We start from the raw sequence: 15522 nt of genomic DNA, 5'->3' as shown, positions 1-15522 counted from the left end.
AGGGAAGCAGGATGCTTAGGGCTCTATGGACTGGCTGCCAGCAGCAGTTTGTTAATTTGGGTGCTTCTGTCAGTGTGTGTGTGTGTGTGTGTGTGTGTGTGTGTGTGTGTGAGAGAGAGAGAGAGAGAGAGACAGAGACAGAGACAGAGACAGACAGAGATAGAGACAGAGAGACAGAGACAGAGAGAGACAGATAGAGACACAGAGAGAGACAGAGAGACAGACAGACACAGAGAGACAGAGAGACAGAGACAGAGAGAGACAGAGAGAGACAGAGAGAGACAGAGAGAGACAGAGAGACAGAAAAAGAGAAACAGAAACAGAGAGAGAGACAGAGAGACACAGAGACACAGAGAGACACACACACAGTGAGAGAGAGAGAGAGAGAGAGAGAGAGAGAGAGAGAGAGAGAGAGAGAGAGAGGAGGGAAGGACAGAAGGACTTCCCTCAAACTCTAAATATCCAAAGAGAAAAGACTTGGGGATTATGGCTGCTAGTCATTCTGGAGCCTTCCACATGGACGTTGACTTTCTTGTTGCCTACTCTGGAGTCCGGAGTCCGTGCCTGGGTTCCACATGCTTGTACAATGGATAGGCCTCCTAGAAGCAGAAGATGCCCCATCCTCTGATCCCATCTCTGTCCAGCTGTTAGGGTGAATGCAAGCACAGAGACCTAAGACTGTTGGTCCTGCAGGGCAGTGGGAACCTACCTCAGTCCGCCCCTCTGGCAGATAGGGCCAACTTGTAACCTGGTCCTTGAAGGCCCTCTTTGGTGTCTCAGCACTAGCAGCCAAAGCCTAGCAGCTCTTAGCCCCGACCCACCTCCGGCTCCGGGCCTGCCCACGCCCCCCTTCCGCATCCCTCTCGCCCCGCTCCAGCTGCGCACAGAGCAGTCCCCGGCTCGGCTCCAGTTCCTCAATGGCCCTACTCCCCCATTACCCTGATGTCGGCCCCTCTCCCCCTCGGCTTTATCGGCTCTCAGCCGGCTCCGCCGGGGTAATGAGGGCCCTCCTAATTACCATTGCAGAAACTCCACTTACATTAACAGCTCCATCCGAGGAGCTGCAACATCTGCTGTGCGCAGGCAGGCGCCCCTCCCCCGCCCACGCTCCCCGCCCCTCGCCGCTCCCCTGGTTCCCGGCCCTCTTCTCCACCTTCTCTGGCTCCCTTCTTCAATCCTCCTCGTTTCATTTTTCTTTCCGTGCCCTTCTATTACCCTATCAGCCAGTATGCCAGAATGAGAGAGATAGCAGACACGGGACCCCAAAGATAACAAGAGATGGAGACAGGAACAGAGACTGGACCAGAACTCCAGGAGGCCCATAAACTCAGGATTTCAGAACATTCCCAGGAACAAATAGAAAATGGAAGCAGCAGAGATTTTGAAAGAGTTGGAATTTGGGAAGGGGCCAATGGCCTGTATGTATTGAGGGGTGGGGTCTGATGTGCACCAATGTGCAAAGGTATGTGCATGGTAAGCATGTGTGTGCATGCACATGTGTCATGTATTTTGTATGCTGATGTCTCCAAGCATTATGCATGGAGTATTGTATGTCTGCCAGTGTATTTTACTTTCATACATGTCAGTATCTGTGGTCATTCATCTGCATATTTATAATGCGTTTACATCTTCTTTATGATTATATTTGTCTACACGAAACTCTGTGCTTGTATTTTACAAGTGTGTGGCACTGTGCATATGAATGTACTTGTCTTTCACATGGACAAATTTGCACGTCTATCACTTGAGTGTGACTTACACAAGCACACGATTCAGGTTCAAAGTCCACTGTGCGCATGTGTGGATCCAGGGTGCCTCTGGGAGCGTTTGCGACTCGGCATGCATGCCTATGCATGTGTGTATCATCTGTGTAATTATTTGATGAGACTGGGAGCATGTGTGTGTTCCTGCTCCATGGGGGATGACAGGCAGTTGGGAAGCCGCTGAGCCCATTTTCTCTGAGGTTAACAGGGGTCAGGATTCACTCCTGGAAGTCCCCCACCCGGCTCTCTACCCTATACAATTAAGCCTCAGTGTGGTGGAAAGACAGCCAGCAGACATTAAGAAAGGTCAACAGTATTATCAGCTCCTAATCCAATTAGTTACTGTTTATTTGGGAATCCAGCTCCAGGTCAGCTTCTAGAGAGGAGGCCTGGGGAAGAGAGAGAGAGAGAGAGAGAGAGAGAGAGAGAGAGAGAGAGAGAGGGAGAGAGAGAGAGGGAGAGAGAGAGAGAGAGAGAGAGAAAGAGGGAGAGGGAGAGGGAGAGGGAGAGGGAGAGGGAGAGAGAGAGAGGTGATGTGATAAGAAGGATGGGCTGGAAGAAACTGAAAAATGCCAGTCAAAGCACCAACACATATGGCATTTCCCACTGAGCTGGGCAGCTCTAGGGATAGCACAGGCTTGACCAGAAGCACTGGCATCTAACTTTTATCTCCAGAGGATGTTGGGGGTATAGAAGAGTCTCCCTCACCATGAGAAACTTTCTTTCAGCCTCCAAAATAAAGGGAGGTAAAGAGATTCAGAGGGGATGGACCAGGACTCCAAGAGACAGGCTACCTCAAGTTGTGGGCGCTTCCCCCCATGGGAGAGTCAGAGGAGGAGATGTTGGTAAATGCGCTATTAGCTTTTGAAGCCACGTCATTAATCCTGCCCTCTATTTTATTTCCCTTCTTCTCTTCCCACATACGCTTCCCAGCAAAAGCAGGACCTGTACTCGCTCCCACTTGAGGACATGCAGAGGACCTAGCCAAGCCCTATGGGGTTCCCTGGTTCCTTCAACTAAGCATAAGACTAAGAGAGAGTGAGGTCCCATGGGAGAGAGCAGCTCAGTGGATCTGAGGACCTGGGCAGGAGGGAATCAGCTGGGTGACCTCTGCCCTGCTCCAAGCCTCTTCTGCTTCCCAGGCTTTGAGGTAGGGAAGGGATTAGCAGGAATAAGAAGGATACCAACTGAGCCTTTAGTTCAGATCCCAGGGTGCCCACCACCATCTCAGAAGTCAGGGCATGCAGCAGCAGAGCACTTACTTCTACAAGAAGCTAAATGAAGTGAAGAAAACAGCCAGGTCCTTGAGGAGCCAAGTCCTGACAGCAGCGGACCAGGTTACTAACCTCCTCCATCCGGAGCCCCTCCCTCCCCTTGCTTTGCAAGCACATATTCACACACACACACACACACACACACACACACACACACACACTTATGCACGTACCACGTACTGGGGAAGCTGCCTCTTCCTTAAAAGCTCCAGGTCAGAGGTGAGTGGGAGGTGAGGCCATTGGCCGTGTTTTCAGCCCTTTACAGAAGATTCCCCCGAGGGTAGTCCTCATTTCACCCCCAGAGAGGCCCTTGGTGTGCCTCAGACCTGTAGCTGCTCTTACCCTTAACCTGAATGTAAGAGTCACCCAGAAAAGTGGGGCAGCGGTGGTACCTGTCTTTAATCCCAGCAATCAGAAGGTGGAGGCAGGCAGATCTCCAAGTTCGAGGCTAGCCTGGTCTGCAGAGTGAGTTCCAGGACAGCCAGGGCTACACAGAGAAATCCTGTCTTGAAATAAGAACAACAACAAAAGTAGTAATTGCCCAGGTCTCACCTAGATCAAGTCAACCTGGGTCTCTAAGATTAAACATCTGGAAATCAAATATTTTTTTAAAACTCCAGAAAGGGATGGCTGCCATTGGAAAACTCCTATCAAACAGAACAGTTGCGTAAACAGCGAGAGACTTGGGAGCACTCAGGACCCAGTGGGGCGTCTTCCTTACATCTCTCCTTCAGAGTTCTGACATTTATTCAGAAGAGGAGGCAGAAAGATTGTAAGAGCCAGAGGTGATGGGAGATTGCAAAGAAACAATGTCTTCCAGACACAACAGGATGGATGCACTCACATAGACTGTGGTAGCAGCCACAAGGCTTATACAGGTTCAAGCCAGTCAGGGTCCCAGGACTGAGAGGAGGAAGTAGACTCAGGCTCCTACTTCTTCTTTTTTTTTTTTTTTTTTTTTTTTTTTTTTTTTTTTTTTTTTTTTTTTTTTTTTGGTTTTTCGAGACAGGGTTTCTCTGTATAGCCCCTGGCTGTCCTGGAACTCACTGTAGACCAGGCTGGCCTCGAACTCAGAAATCCGCCTGCTTCTGCCTCCCGAGTGCTGGGATTAAGGTGTGCGCCACCACTGCCTGGCCAGGCTCCTACTCCTAAGCAAGAACATATCTGCAGCTGATATCTGCTGGTTAAGGAAAAATCAGCTTTTTTTTTTTTTTTTTTTTTTTTAGATCTATTTATGGGCCAGAGAGATGGCTTTGTGGTTAAGAGCATTTATTTTATGTATATATGTACACTGTCACTGTCTTCAGACACACGAGAAGAGGGCATCAAATCCCATTACAGATGGTTGTGAGCCACCATGTAGTTCCTGGGAATTGAACTCAGGACCTCTGGAAGAACAGTCAGTGCTCTTAACTACTGAGCCATCTCTCCAGCCCTACCCCCGCCCCGCCCTTTTAAAATGGGAATATTAACCATATTCCTGGTGCCAGGAATGACTGACTAACACAAAGTGAACCTAATGGTATTTTTGTAAACTCTCTGTCATTTTGCTTTATCTAAGACCCCCCACCCTGGGTTTTGTGGGAACATGTTTTTTGCATATGCTTTTGTTGTTCTTATTTGTTTGTTTTAACGATAGAGTTAAAAGAACATAAGGGTGGGTGGGGAAAAGGTGGGGGTGGGGAGCTGGGAGGATCTGGGCAAGGGAAAAACATGATCTGAACATATTGTATGAAAATTGTTTAAGTTAAAAAAATTCAGGCTGATGAGATGGCTCAGCAGGTAAGAGCACCGACTGCTCTTCTGAAGGTCCTGAGTTCAAATCCCAGCAACCACATGGTGGCTCACAACCATCCGTAATGAGATCTGACGCCCTCTTCTGGTGCGGCTGAAGACAGATACAGTGTACTTATGTATAATAATAAATATATCTTTGGATCAGAGTTGACTAGAGCAAACAAGGCCTACTGGAGTGAGCCCCAATAACCACATGATGGCTCACAACCATCTATACAGCTACAGTGTACTCATATACATAAAAATAAATAAATCTTTTTTAAAAATTCAATTTCTGTTCTTGGCCTAACTTAGAAGGTGTGTGTTTTCTCCATCTCTTCTCCTGGCGGCTGTGGCATGTTTCCCCTTAAATTCTAACAACTTTGTCCTTGAGCCCACTTCTAAGTTGTTTTATCATTGAGACTGAAAACTCAGAAAAGGACCCAAAGTTTCCCAGTAACAAAATGAGAGAGAGAGAGAGAGAGAGAGAAAGAGAGAGAGAGACCTTAAGGGGGGAGTAGGGAGGACATTGGTTGAACAAAATGGAAGAAGAGGAATATGGGTTGGGGCACAGAGGGACAAGGAAAGAGTAAGATGATCCGATCTGGGGATAGAAGGACCAAAATGAAATGTGTATGTAGAAATCCTATGTGGAAACTCTCTTTTGTAGATCAGAACTATGGAGATCAGCTGGGCAGTGGTGGTGGCTCTCCCCTTTCATCCCAACACTCAGGACGGGGAGCATGCAGATCTCTGTGAGTTTGAGGCCAGACTTATCTACAGAGTGAGTTCCAGCACAGCCGGTGCTACAAAGAGAAACCCTGCTTTGGAAAGCAAACAAAGAAAAAAAACAAAACAAAAACAACAGCAAAAAGATGTAGATTAAGTAAATAAAAGTACACACTTTTGATAAGACAAAAATCCTATGAAGTTGAAAATTATAATTTGCTATCAGTCAGAAGGCTGAGGAGGGAAGATTGTAAGTTTCGGGACAGCCTGGGCTGCATAGTTAGATCCTGTGTCAAAAACAAACAAAAACAAAAACAAAAACCCAAAAAACAAAAACAAAAAAACCCATCCAAACAAACCAAGCACATCCCACATTTAATTACATTCAGTATTTAAAATAGTGGCACTGGCTGCTTCTCATTCTTTCATGTAACCATATTTTCTACATCTTACAGATGAGAGAACTAAGGCCTGAATTGATTAAGGGTGATATTTTTTTCTTCTTCATTCTTTCTCCTTCCCTCCTACCCTCCCTCTCTTCCTCCCTCTCTCCTTCCTTCCTTCTCAAAGAACAATTCTGATCTCGGGCTTCTCTCGCCAGTGGGAACCCTTCCGTGGGTCTGTGCTGATGTAAGAGCTCCCTTCTTTGTGTCGCGTGCCCCAAGCACAACCTCTTCATGGGCATCCACTCATCAAACTCAGCAATCCTTTAGTTAGCTCTCCCCTGGCTTCACAGAGCAACTTGGGAGGAAGAAGTAAGGCTCTTGCTCCATACGATGTGGCAGGAGAGAGGCAACACAACATATTTGAGCACATTTGGGCACAGGGACAGCTGTGTGTTTACACACTGGTTCTGTTACCTGTCATCCGTGTCACCTTATTCAAACCATTAGCTACTAAGAGCCTCATGCATAGTGTGGTGGTAGTAATGCTTTCCTTTGGCTGGTATGTGCTTAGCATGAGGAAGGCTCTGGGTTCAATCCTCAAAATGAAAAATAATATTTTTTTTAAAGATTTAATATGTTCAAAAGGGAAAGAATTAAAGAGAAAAATAATAATCTCTAGAGCTGTTGGGATTAAAGACTATGAATATAAAGTTCCTGGTGCCACATCTGTTCCAAAGGTGATATGTACTATCATTATGAAATAGAGAGAAGTCAGCATGCTCCCTGGAATGACTAAGATGGGACAGACTGACAACTAGAGAGCACGGACTGCTAGGACACAAAAGTCACTACAAATGAGTGTTGGGCAGTGCTAAGAGTGAGCACAAGCACTCAGGTGACAGTGGCGCACGCCTTTAATCCCAGCACCTGGGAGGCAGAGGCAGGTGGATCTCTGAGTTCGAGGCCAGGCTGCTCTACAGAGCGAGTTCCAGGACAGCCAGGATTACACAGAGAAACCCTATCTCAAAAAACCAAAACCCAAAAGACTAAAAGAGTGAACACATGTATGTTTTACCCCTAAGCAAATGTGTTCCTGGGAAATGCAAGTCTGTCATCCAGCAAAAGTCTAAGAATTTTCAAAATAGAAATCATCCAGTTTGGGGCAGTCCAGTTTCTCCATCAACAACAAAGTGGGTGACTACTCCAAAGCAAAGGGAAAAGATACAAGAATACAGGTAAGCCTCACAGGTGTGTGAAACGATGTATGGAGTGTGGCAGGAGAAAGGACACCAGGCAGGCAAATCTGACACGACATCAGCCAGACCCTCCCTGCACATCAGCCGAGAGGCCTGTGTTTAACTGGGCACCACAGTGAAAGAGGGAAGAAAATGAAGCCTTGGCACGGGAGAGATGGCTCAGTGGTTAAGAGCACCCGCTGCTCTTCCAGAGGACCTGACTTCAATTCCCAGCAATCTCATGGTGGCTCACAACCATCTGTAATGAGTTCTGATGCCCTCTTCTGGCAGGCAGTTGTACATGCAGATAGAGCACATACACACATACACACACACACACACACACACACACACACACACACACACACCACACCACACCACACTACACACATATATAAAATAAATAAATCAGGAGGAGGAGAAGGAGAAGCAGCAGCTAGTCAGCTAGTGATAGGTACATAAGTAGACACTGCTCTCCAGAAGCAGCTCTTTATCCCAGAGCTGGGAGAAGAGGCTGTCCTGTCCTCCAGGCCTGGCTAGGAGTGGGACTGGCTTTGACTGTTTGGGAGAAATAGAGTCAGGTAGTCATAAGATCTACAGATAGATCTGATATATTCAGTGAAAAGTCCTTGTTCTAGAATAGAAAATAGTATAGGGCAGAGTCAGTATGTCATGTGGGACTGGTTTAGGTCACCTCATGGATTCCTGAAATTATTTGTATTGAGTGTGATTATGACACAAAGTAGTCAGGCGGTGGTGGTGCATGCCTTTAATCCTAGCACTTGGGAGGCAGAGGCAGGCGGGTTTCTGAGTTCGAGGCTAGCCTGGTCTACAGAGAAAGTTCCAGGACAGCCAGGGCTACACAGAGAAACCCTGTCTCGAAAAACCAGGAAAAAAAAAAAAAAAGACACAAAGTAAGTCAGTGGTAGTGGTGCACACCTTTAGTCCCAGCACTCCAGAGGCAGAGGCAGGTGGATCTCTGTGAATTTGAGGCCAGCCTGGTCTACAGAGGGAGTCTCAGAACAACCAGGGAAACCCTGTCTCAAAAAACAAAAACAAAAAGACGCAAGGTAAGCCAGGCCTCTGGCTGCAAAATTGATCACCGAAGGGAAGGCTGTTTCTCCTTTCAGAATGGTAACCGTGCCCTCTCCAGTTCCACAGCTGTTTGGGTCCCAGTGTCTAACGTTAGGTTGCTATCCAGCTTGTCTCTAACCTCCCTAGCCCCGAGTTATCACTGTGTTCCCAGCCTTTCCTTTATAACTTGGGGATTGCAGCATGAAAGTGCTGAATTGACAAGAAGCAAGAAGCAGACTGGCTTTGGCATCTTTTTCTACAAATCTTTCAGTAAAGCCAATCTGGGCCGGGCATATAGCTTACATATGCCTACTCTGTGGAAGGCCTTGGGTCTAATCCCCAGAATAAGAGCAAACAAGCAAAATAAATAAATAAATAAATAAACAAATAAATAAAATCTAAAATTTAAAAACCCACTAGGCTCTTACTAGATAATAGTTTTTATATATATCACTACAACTTTGCAGGGTACAGATCATCGCCCCAATTATGAAGGTCCCAAGAAGTAGGCTGCTACTCAGGTGAGATCTGAACCCCATACGGAGGTCAAGTCTTTCTGCTCACCTTTCAGGCCCTGTTATGTGTGAGATACTAGAAATGATGCAAGTAGACACAGTACAGCTAAGGTCCAGGGATTCACATCAGGAGGATGCTCTTCAGTCTGGGATCTTTATTTACTCCACTGGAGGAAATTCTCTAGCCCTGTGGCCCACTAGCCTTCATGGCATGTGGGGGCCTCCTCCAGAGGGACATTTACCAGCTATGTCCTAAAGGCCCATCTTCTATGGAGCCCATTAAAAGTGAATGGGAGTAGCGCTTGTACAGTTCATTGATTAATCCAGCTCAAGGCTTGGCACATGGTGGCTTCCCGCTGACTTTGCTAAGTGAATGAACACATGACCAAATGCACACATCACTACACTCACACCCTCAAAGATACAGAACCCATCTTAGGATGTCTCCTCCACCCACGTGTTGCCTTCTGAATTCTCAATTATTTCTACATATCAGTATAGAGTAGAGTCAGTCACCTCTGCTAGGAAGTACTCGTGACACACGCAGAGCTCGTGTGGCACATGCAGAGCTCGTGGGCCACTGTGAACAGCTGTCTGTTGGGTATGGCTGAGAGTACAGATGTGTAACATGGTGAGCATGTGGATGTATGAGTGGGTGTGTGTGAGAACCTGAACAGGTTCATGTGTGTTGGTGTGTATGAACAAGCACATCTGGGGGTCTGAATAAGGATGTAATGCGTGCCCACATACATGCTCACATAAACCTGGGGCTCCACAAACACACCTCACACTATTAAAATATGGATAAACTGGGACTGGAGAAATGGCTCAGCAGTTAAGAGACCTGGTGGGGGGCCTTTTGCAAAGGACCTGGGTTCGATACCCAGCACCCACATGGCAGCTTACAAACACCTGTAACCCCAGTTTCACGGGATCCAATGTCCTATTCTAGCCTCTGTGGAGACCAGATACATATGATTCTCATACCTCCAAGTAAATACTCAGACACTTAAATATACACAAAATAAAAACTATAGAAAAACATCATGGAGCTCTGACCATGCCTGCCACCCAGTCGGGATCCCTTCTCAGTGTCCTTATTTTTATGCAGCCCAGGGAGGTTTGGAAAGAAAAGGGTGGGGTGAGAAGAGGGGAAGAGTTCTCATTCCAGTCATCTCTATTCCCATCATCCTGGCCAATGTTCCACTTCCCTTTCCTACACTTCCTCACCACATCTAGGAGGAAGCAAGACCATACCCATCTATGTCTTCCCCCTGGGGATGGGGACCCAGGACTCACAGGCCTCCCTGGGGGGTGGGGACCCAGGGCTCACAGGCCTCCCTGGGGGATGGGGACCCAGGACTCACAGGCCTCCCTGGGGGATGGGGACCTAGGACTCACAGGCCTCCCTGGGGGATGGGGACCCAGGACTCACAGGCCTCCCTGGGGGATGGGGACCCAGGGCTCACAGGACTCCCTGGCTTGCTGATCACCCAAACATGCCACCTCTCTGTTCCTGCTCATAAACTGGTCATTGGGACTCAGTGCTCTTTCTGGTCCCCTTCCCGCTTCTATTCAGGTGCCTTGAGTGTCAGTCACTGTGAAAGCCTGCCTTCAACTGCGGTCCCCAGATCCCTTTCCTCTAGGCATGGCAGGGCTTCCCCAGGACCCTGTCCTTGGACATCATTTCTCTGGGGCATCTCAGAGATGATCTTGAGACTTAGCCATCTTCCCAAGGGTGGAGCCCTCTCCTGGGCAAACTCGGTCACTGCCACAGCTTCTCCATTCAGAGAGGTGGTGCCTTCTCCTCCCGGGGCCGGCCTCTCTTCCCTGCTGCCTGAGAATCTTGCTAATGGGTCCTCTCAGGGTCTCTCCCCCAGCCCACAGCTGTGCATGGATGTTGCTTTTGCTCCCCCTTCTCAACTTGCCCTCCCTCGGACTCTCCCCTGGCAGTTTGGCTGCTGCATGCCCCACACCCTGTCTTTAGACAGGCTTCACAGCTCCTGGGGGCTTGTTTTTTATCACCTGCTCACACCACAGTTAGGTTTACTGCACCCTTCTGTACCAGGAGATAGTTCCAAATCCTTTTAAAGGCTATTGGCCTCTACTGACCCCCAGGTTCTCTTCCTACGACAACCCCCTTAGACCCAGACTTTCCACCTGGGGCTCTACATGCCTCCTCTGCAGCCACAGGATCTTGGGTGCTTGTGTGTTTCCTTCTCCTCGCCTGTCTAATCCCTTCTTCTTCCAGAATCTACCCTGATGTCAGTTCTCAACTCAGAACAACCTCACCGAACTCCAAACCAGCCCCCTGCTACTGAATGGGCTCGCAATGCCTGGGACACCTCCCGAAGGATTTAACTACACTTGTACTTTGATGTAGATGAGATTCTTGCATTTAGTCTCTGGCTCGCTAGAGAACTGTGAGTTGAGGAGTCTATTTTTATGCATCATTGAATCAACAGGGCAGTGTCTGCTGTCTCGGAGCCTTTGATAAATATTTGAGGGCTGAATGAACAGCAGGATTAGACTGGACAAGGGGAGAATTTTCACCATCAACCATGTGCTAGCCGCTCAGCATCTGAGTTCTTTCAGCACATTCCTCACCTGCTCAAGAGCTTTCTGTGACGGACTGAAGAGATTACTCAGCAGTTAGGAGTTCCACAGGACCCCAATTTGAGTCCCAGAAGTCACCTGGTGGCTAACTCACAACCATCTGTAACTCCAGTTCCAGGAGATCTGTTGCCCAATTCCAGCCTCCTCCGACACTGCATGCAGTGGTGTATGTACATAAATTGGGACAAAACACCCGTACACATAGAATTTAAAAACTAGATGAGCTTTTGCGGGAAGGTGGTATTAGCCTTTAATCCCGGCACCCCAGAGGCAGAGTCAAGTAGATCTCTGTAAATTCCTGGACAGCCAGGATTACACAGAGAAACAATGTCTCTAAACAAAGCAAAACTACAGAGAAACAATGTCTCAAAATATAAGTAGACCAGCTTTATTTATCTGTTTATTTATTCATTATTTTTCTTATTCACTTTGCACTTTACATCCCTCCCACTGTCCCTTCCCATAATCCTTCCCTCATCCCCCTTTCCCTCTCCTCTGAGCCAGGGTATAGCTCTCCCTCCCCAGACCCCACTCCTAGAAGAGATTTTAATGAGAGAGAATGAGAGAGTAAGAGGAAGTAAAGTGGCCCAAGTATACTATGTACACGCATGGAAGTGTTGCAAAGAAACACCATCAACATCAAATCCAAGGCTTTGCTTGCTGTGGAGACAAACAAGGTCTTGCTATGTAATCCAGGCTAACCTCGAACTCTGAGTCCTCCCACCTCAGCCTCCCAAAAGCCAAGATTAAGGGCATGAGCTACTATGCATGGCTTTAAAATGTTTTCTTATTGTTGTTCTGTCCTGTGCTGTGCTGTGTTTTGTTTTGCCCAGTCAAGTTTCACGTATCCCAACTAGTCTCAAACTTGGTATGCAGCTGAGAGGGTGACCGCGATCTCTGATTCCCCTGTCTCTGCCTGCTGATGTCTGTGATTACAGATGTGATTCACTGTGCCTAGTCTTTTCATGCTGGGGATTGAACCCAAGGCTTTGCCCAGGAATTTTGTTAACTGAGATTCAGTCCCATCCTCTTCCCCACTTTTATTCATTATACATTATTATTATTTGTGTGTGTGTACGTGTATGAGTGTGAGTGAAGATGTGTGTGTGTATGTGTATGTGCATGTACACACACACACACACAGACACACACACACACACACACACACACACACACACACACACACACACACACACACGCTCGCGCGCCAGCATGCATGTGTGTTGGTCAGAGGACACAGTTAAGAGTCATTTCTCTCCTTCTGCTGTATTTCCCAGGGGTCAAATGCAGGTCATCAGGCTTGTGCAGAAAATGCTTTAACTTGCTGAACCACCTCATTTTCTAACCTCAGTTTTTCTAAAGAATTTTCTGAGGCTTGGTATAACCTCATAAACGAAGGCTAGGATCCTTGTAGATTTTTTTTTCACACTCTCCAAATAGATTTTCTTCCTTTCTTTCCCTCCTTTCCCTTGTTAAGGGACATTTAAAATTTTATTTATTGAGTGTGTGCTTATGCCATGGGTGGTTACATGAGGCCAGAGGAGAATTTTGGGGGATCGGTTCTTCCCTTCCACATGTGGGTCCTAGAGCTTGAACTCAGTTTATCAGGCTTGGTGCCAGGCGCCCTTCCCTCATTGAGCTATCTTACCAACTCTGTTTTGAGACAGGTTTCAAGTAGCCCAGGTTGGCCTTGAACTCCCTAAGTAGGCATAAGTACTCCTTTATGCCATTCTCTCTACCTGGAAGATCTCTCATTGCCTGTTAATCTTCCCTTAAATTCTACTCACCCTCTGAGGCCAAGACTAAGTCTCAGCTCTAAGGCAAACCTTTGCCTCTAGTCAGACTCTTGCTGAGCTCTCATGACCTGTGCTCTCTGTTCAGAATAGTAGAGACTGCTAACCTTGCTTGTTTTGTAGTAGAGTTGAAGCAGTCTCACCACAGTCCCAGGGCTGTCAACCTTGAAGGATCACAGTGACCAGCCGGAGTTTGAGCAACTGCTAAAAGCATGCTTCCCAAATCCTGGCCTTGGGCCATAGCCTCTTGAATCATGTCACATCCATAGTCTCTCTAGAGTGGTAGTTATTTGATATGTTTCTGTAAATTAATGTCCTGTTTTCACTCCAATATGTTCACCATTAAAACCACTTTATAGGGCCAAGCTTGGTAGCACATGCCTTTTATCCCAGTGCTCCAGAGGCAGAGGCAGGTGGAGCTCTGCGAATCTGAGGCCAAGTGATCTATAAAGCAAGTTCCAGGACTGTCAATAACACACAAAGAAACTCTGTCTCAAAATAAACAAAACAAACTAAACAAAACACCACAAACAAACAAGCAAAACCAACCAACCAAAAAAAAAAAAAAAAAAAGGTGGGTAGAGAGCTGGTTCAATGGTTAGGCACTTGCTGCTTGTATAGAAGACCCTGGTTCAATTCCCAGCACCCATATGGAGGCTCACAACATCTGTAACTCCAGTCCCAGGGGATCTAACACCCTCTTCTGAACCCCAAGGGCAACAGACATGACACGCATGCAGACAAAACCTCCCACACATAAAATAATAAAATAATTCTTAAGAACTTTAAAAAAGTCATTTGCAGCCTGATGCCATTGTAAATAAAATGAAAAGCATGAAACTCTTTTGGTGGTGTGATGGAGAGACAGGGTTTTACCGTGTATCTCAGACTGCCTGGCTTCAAACCTGCAACTTTCTGACTTTAGCTCAGAAGTTTTGTTATCACAGTTAAGTGCTGGGACTATACATGTCTACTAACATACCCAGCCGAAACAGTTAAGTATGAGAAGCACATGGGTTGAAGGCGCACATGCACTTAGGAGGCTGAACTAGGAGAATTACAAGTTTGAGACCAGCCTGAGCTATATGACCCTGTCTCAAACAAACATTTTAACATACAGTTTAATTAAAAAGTAAGTATAAACCGGGCATGGCAGGATATGCCTTTAACCCTGGGAGGAAGCACTTGGGAGGAAGAGACAGGCAGATCTCTGTGAATTCATGGCCAGCCTGGACTACAGAGCAAGTTACAGGCTAGCCAAGGCTATACAGAAAAACTACATCAAAAAGGAAAGCAAGAGGATTATAAATAGGGGATATAGGATTTCAGTTACTATTACAGTTTGTATTGTGAATATGGGATGTAGGATTTCAGTTACTGTTACAGTTTGTGTGGAAAACTGGTTTTGAGGTTAGATAATAGTGGTAAATGCCTTTAATCCCAACACTCAGGACTCTGAGGCAGGAAGATCATAGGTTCTAGGCCCACCTATCAGAACTCTGTATTAAAATCCAAAACAAATAAACAGAAAAAGACCTGAAATGCCAATAGAGGCTGTCAGATCAGGCATTCAGACTTCAGCCTGAGTCTGAGGCTAGCCTGAGTTTCTTGAGATCCTGTCTCAAAAAAAGTCCATGATAGAATGTATGTGATAAAAGAAATATGACTGTTCGCCTTCTTGAGCTCAAGTTCTAGTGCCAGGAAAGGAAGAGCTAATGGACAAGAGAGATGCTTCTTACCATGCAATTTAGGCTAACTTAGCCTCACCATCCCGAATCACCCTACTACTAAAGGCTCACAGTCTCCCAACGAAGTACAAAGTTCCTAACGAGAAGCTGTGTGCCTGCCCTCTTATCTCCAATAGGAGGGAACTTTTGGAGGCACTGACCTGGCTAGATCCTCGCACAGAGACACACGGCCTGCATTGTCTGCCCTCTGACTTGCTCTCCTTTTTGGTGCCTGGCACAGGCCTGGATATAGGTGACCCTGGAACTTGTGTATCCATGGCTTCAAGTTTGTGTCGCCACCCTGGAGCAGGAACTAAGGCAGAATTTTCAGCTGAAGACAAAGGGGGGAGACTGGGGTATAGGTTGATTAGTAAAATGGTTGCCTAGCATGTGCAAAGCCCTGGATTCAATTTCCATCCCTGTATAAATCAGGCTCACCAGTGAGCCTCAGGGGTCAGCCTGTCACAGTTTCCTAGAGTTAAAGTTACAACATATGCCAAACATGGTGACACATATCTTTAATTCCAGCATTCAGAGGCAGGCAGATGTTTGTGAGTTCAAAGCTAGCCTGGTCTACAGAACCAGTTCCATGATAGCCAGGGCTATACAGAGAAACCTTGTCTCAAAAGACAAA

Source organism: Mastomys coucha, unplaced genomic scaffold (genome assembly GCF_008632895.1).
Source record: "Mastomys coucha isolate ucsf_1 unplaced genomic scaffold, UCSF_Mcou_1 pScaffold21, whole genome shotgun sequence".
In the NCBI taxonomy this organism is placed as follows: domain Eukaryota; kingdom Metazoa; phylum Chordata; class Mammalia; order Rodentia; family Muridae; genus Mastomys; species Mastomys coucha.
The sequence above is the reverse complement of the archived record's forward strand: the minus strand, read 5'-3'. Positions refer to the sequence as shown.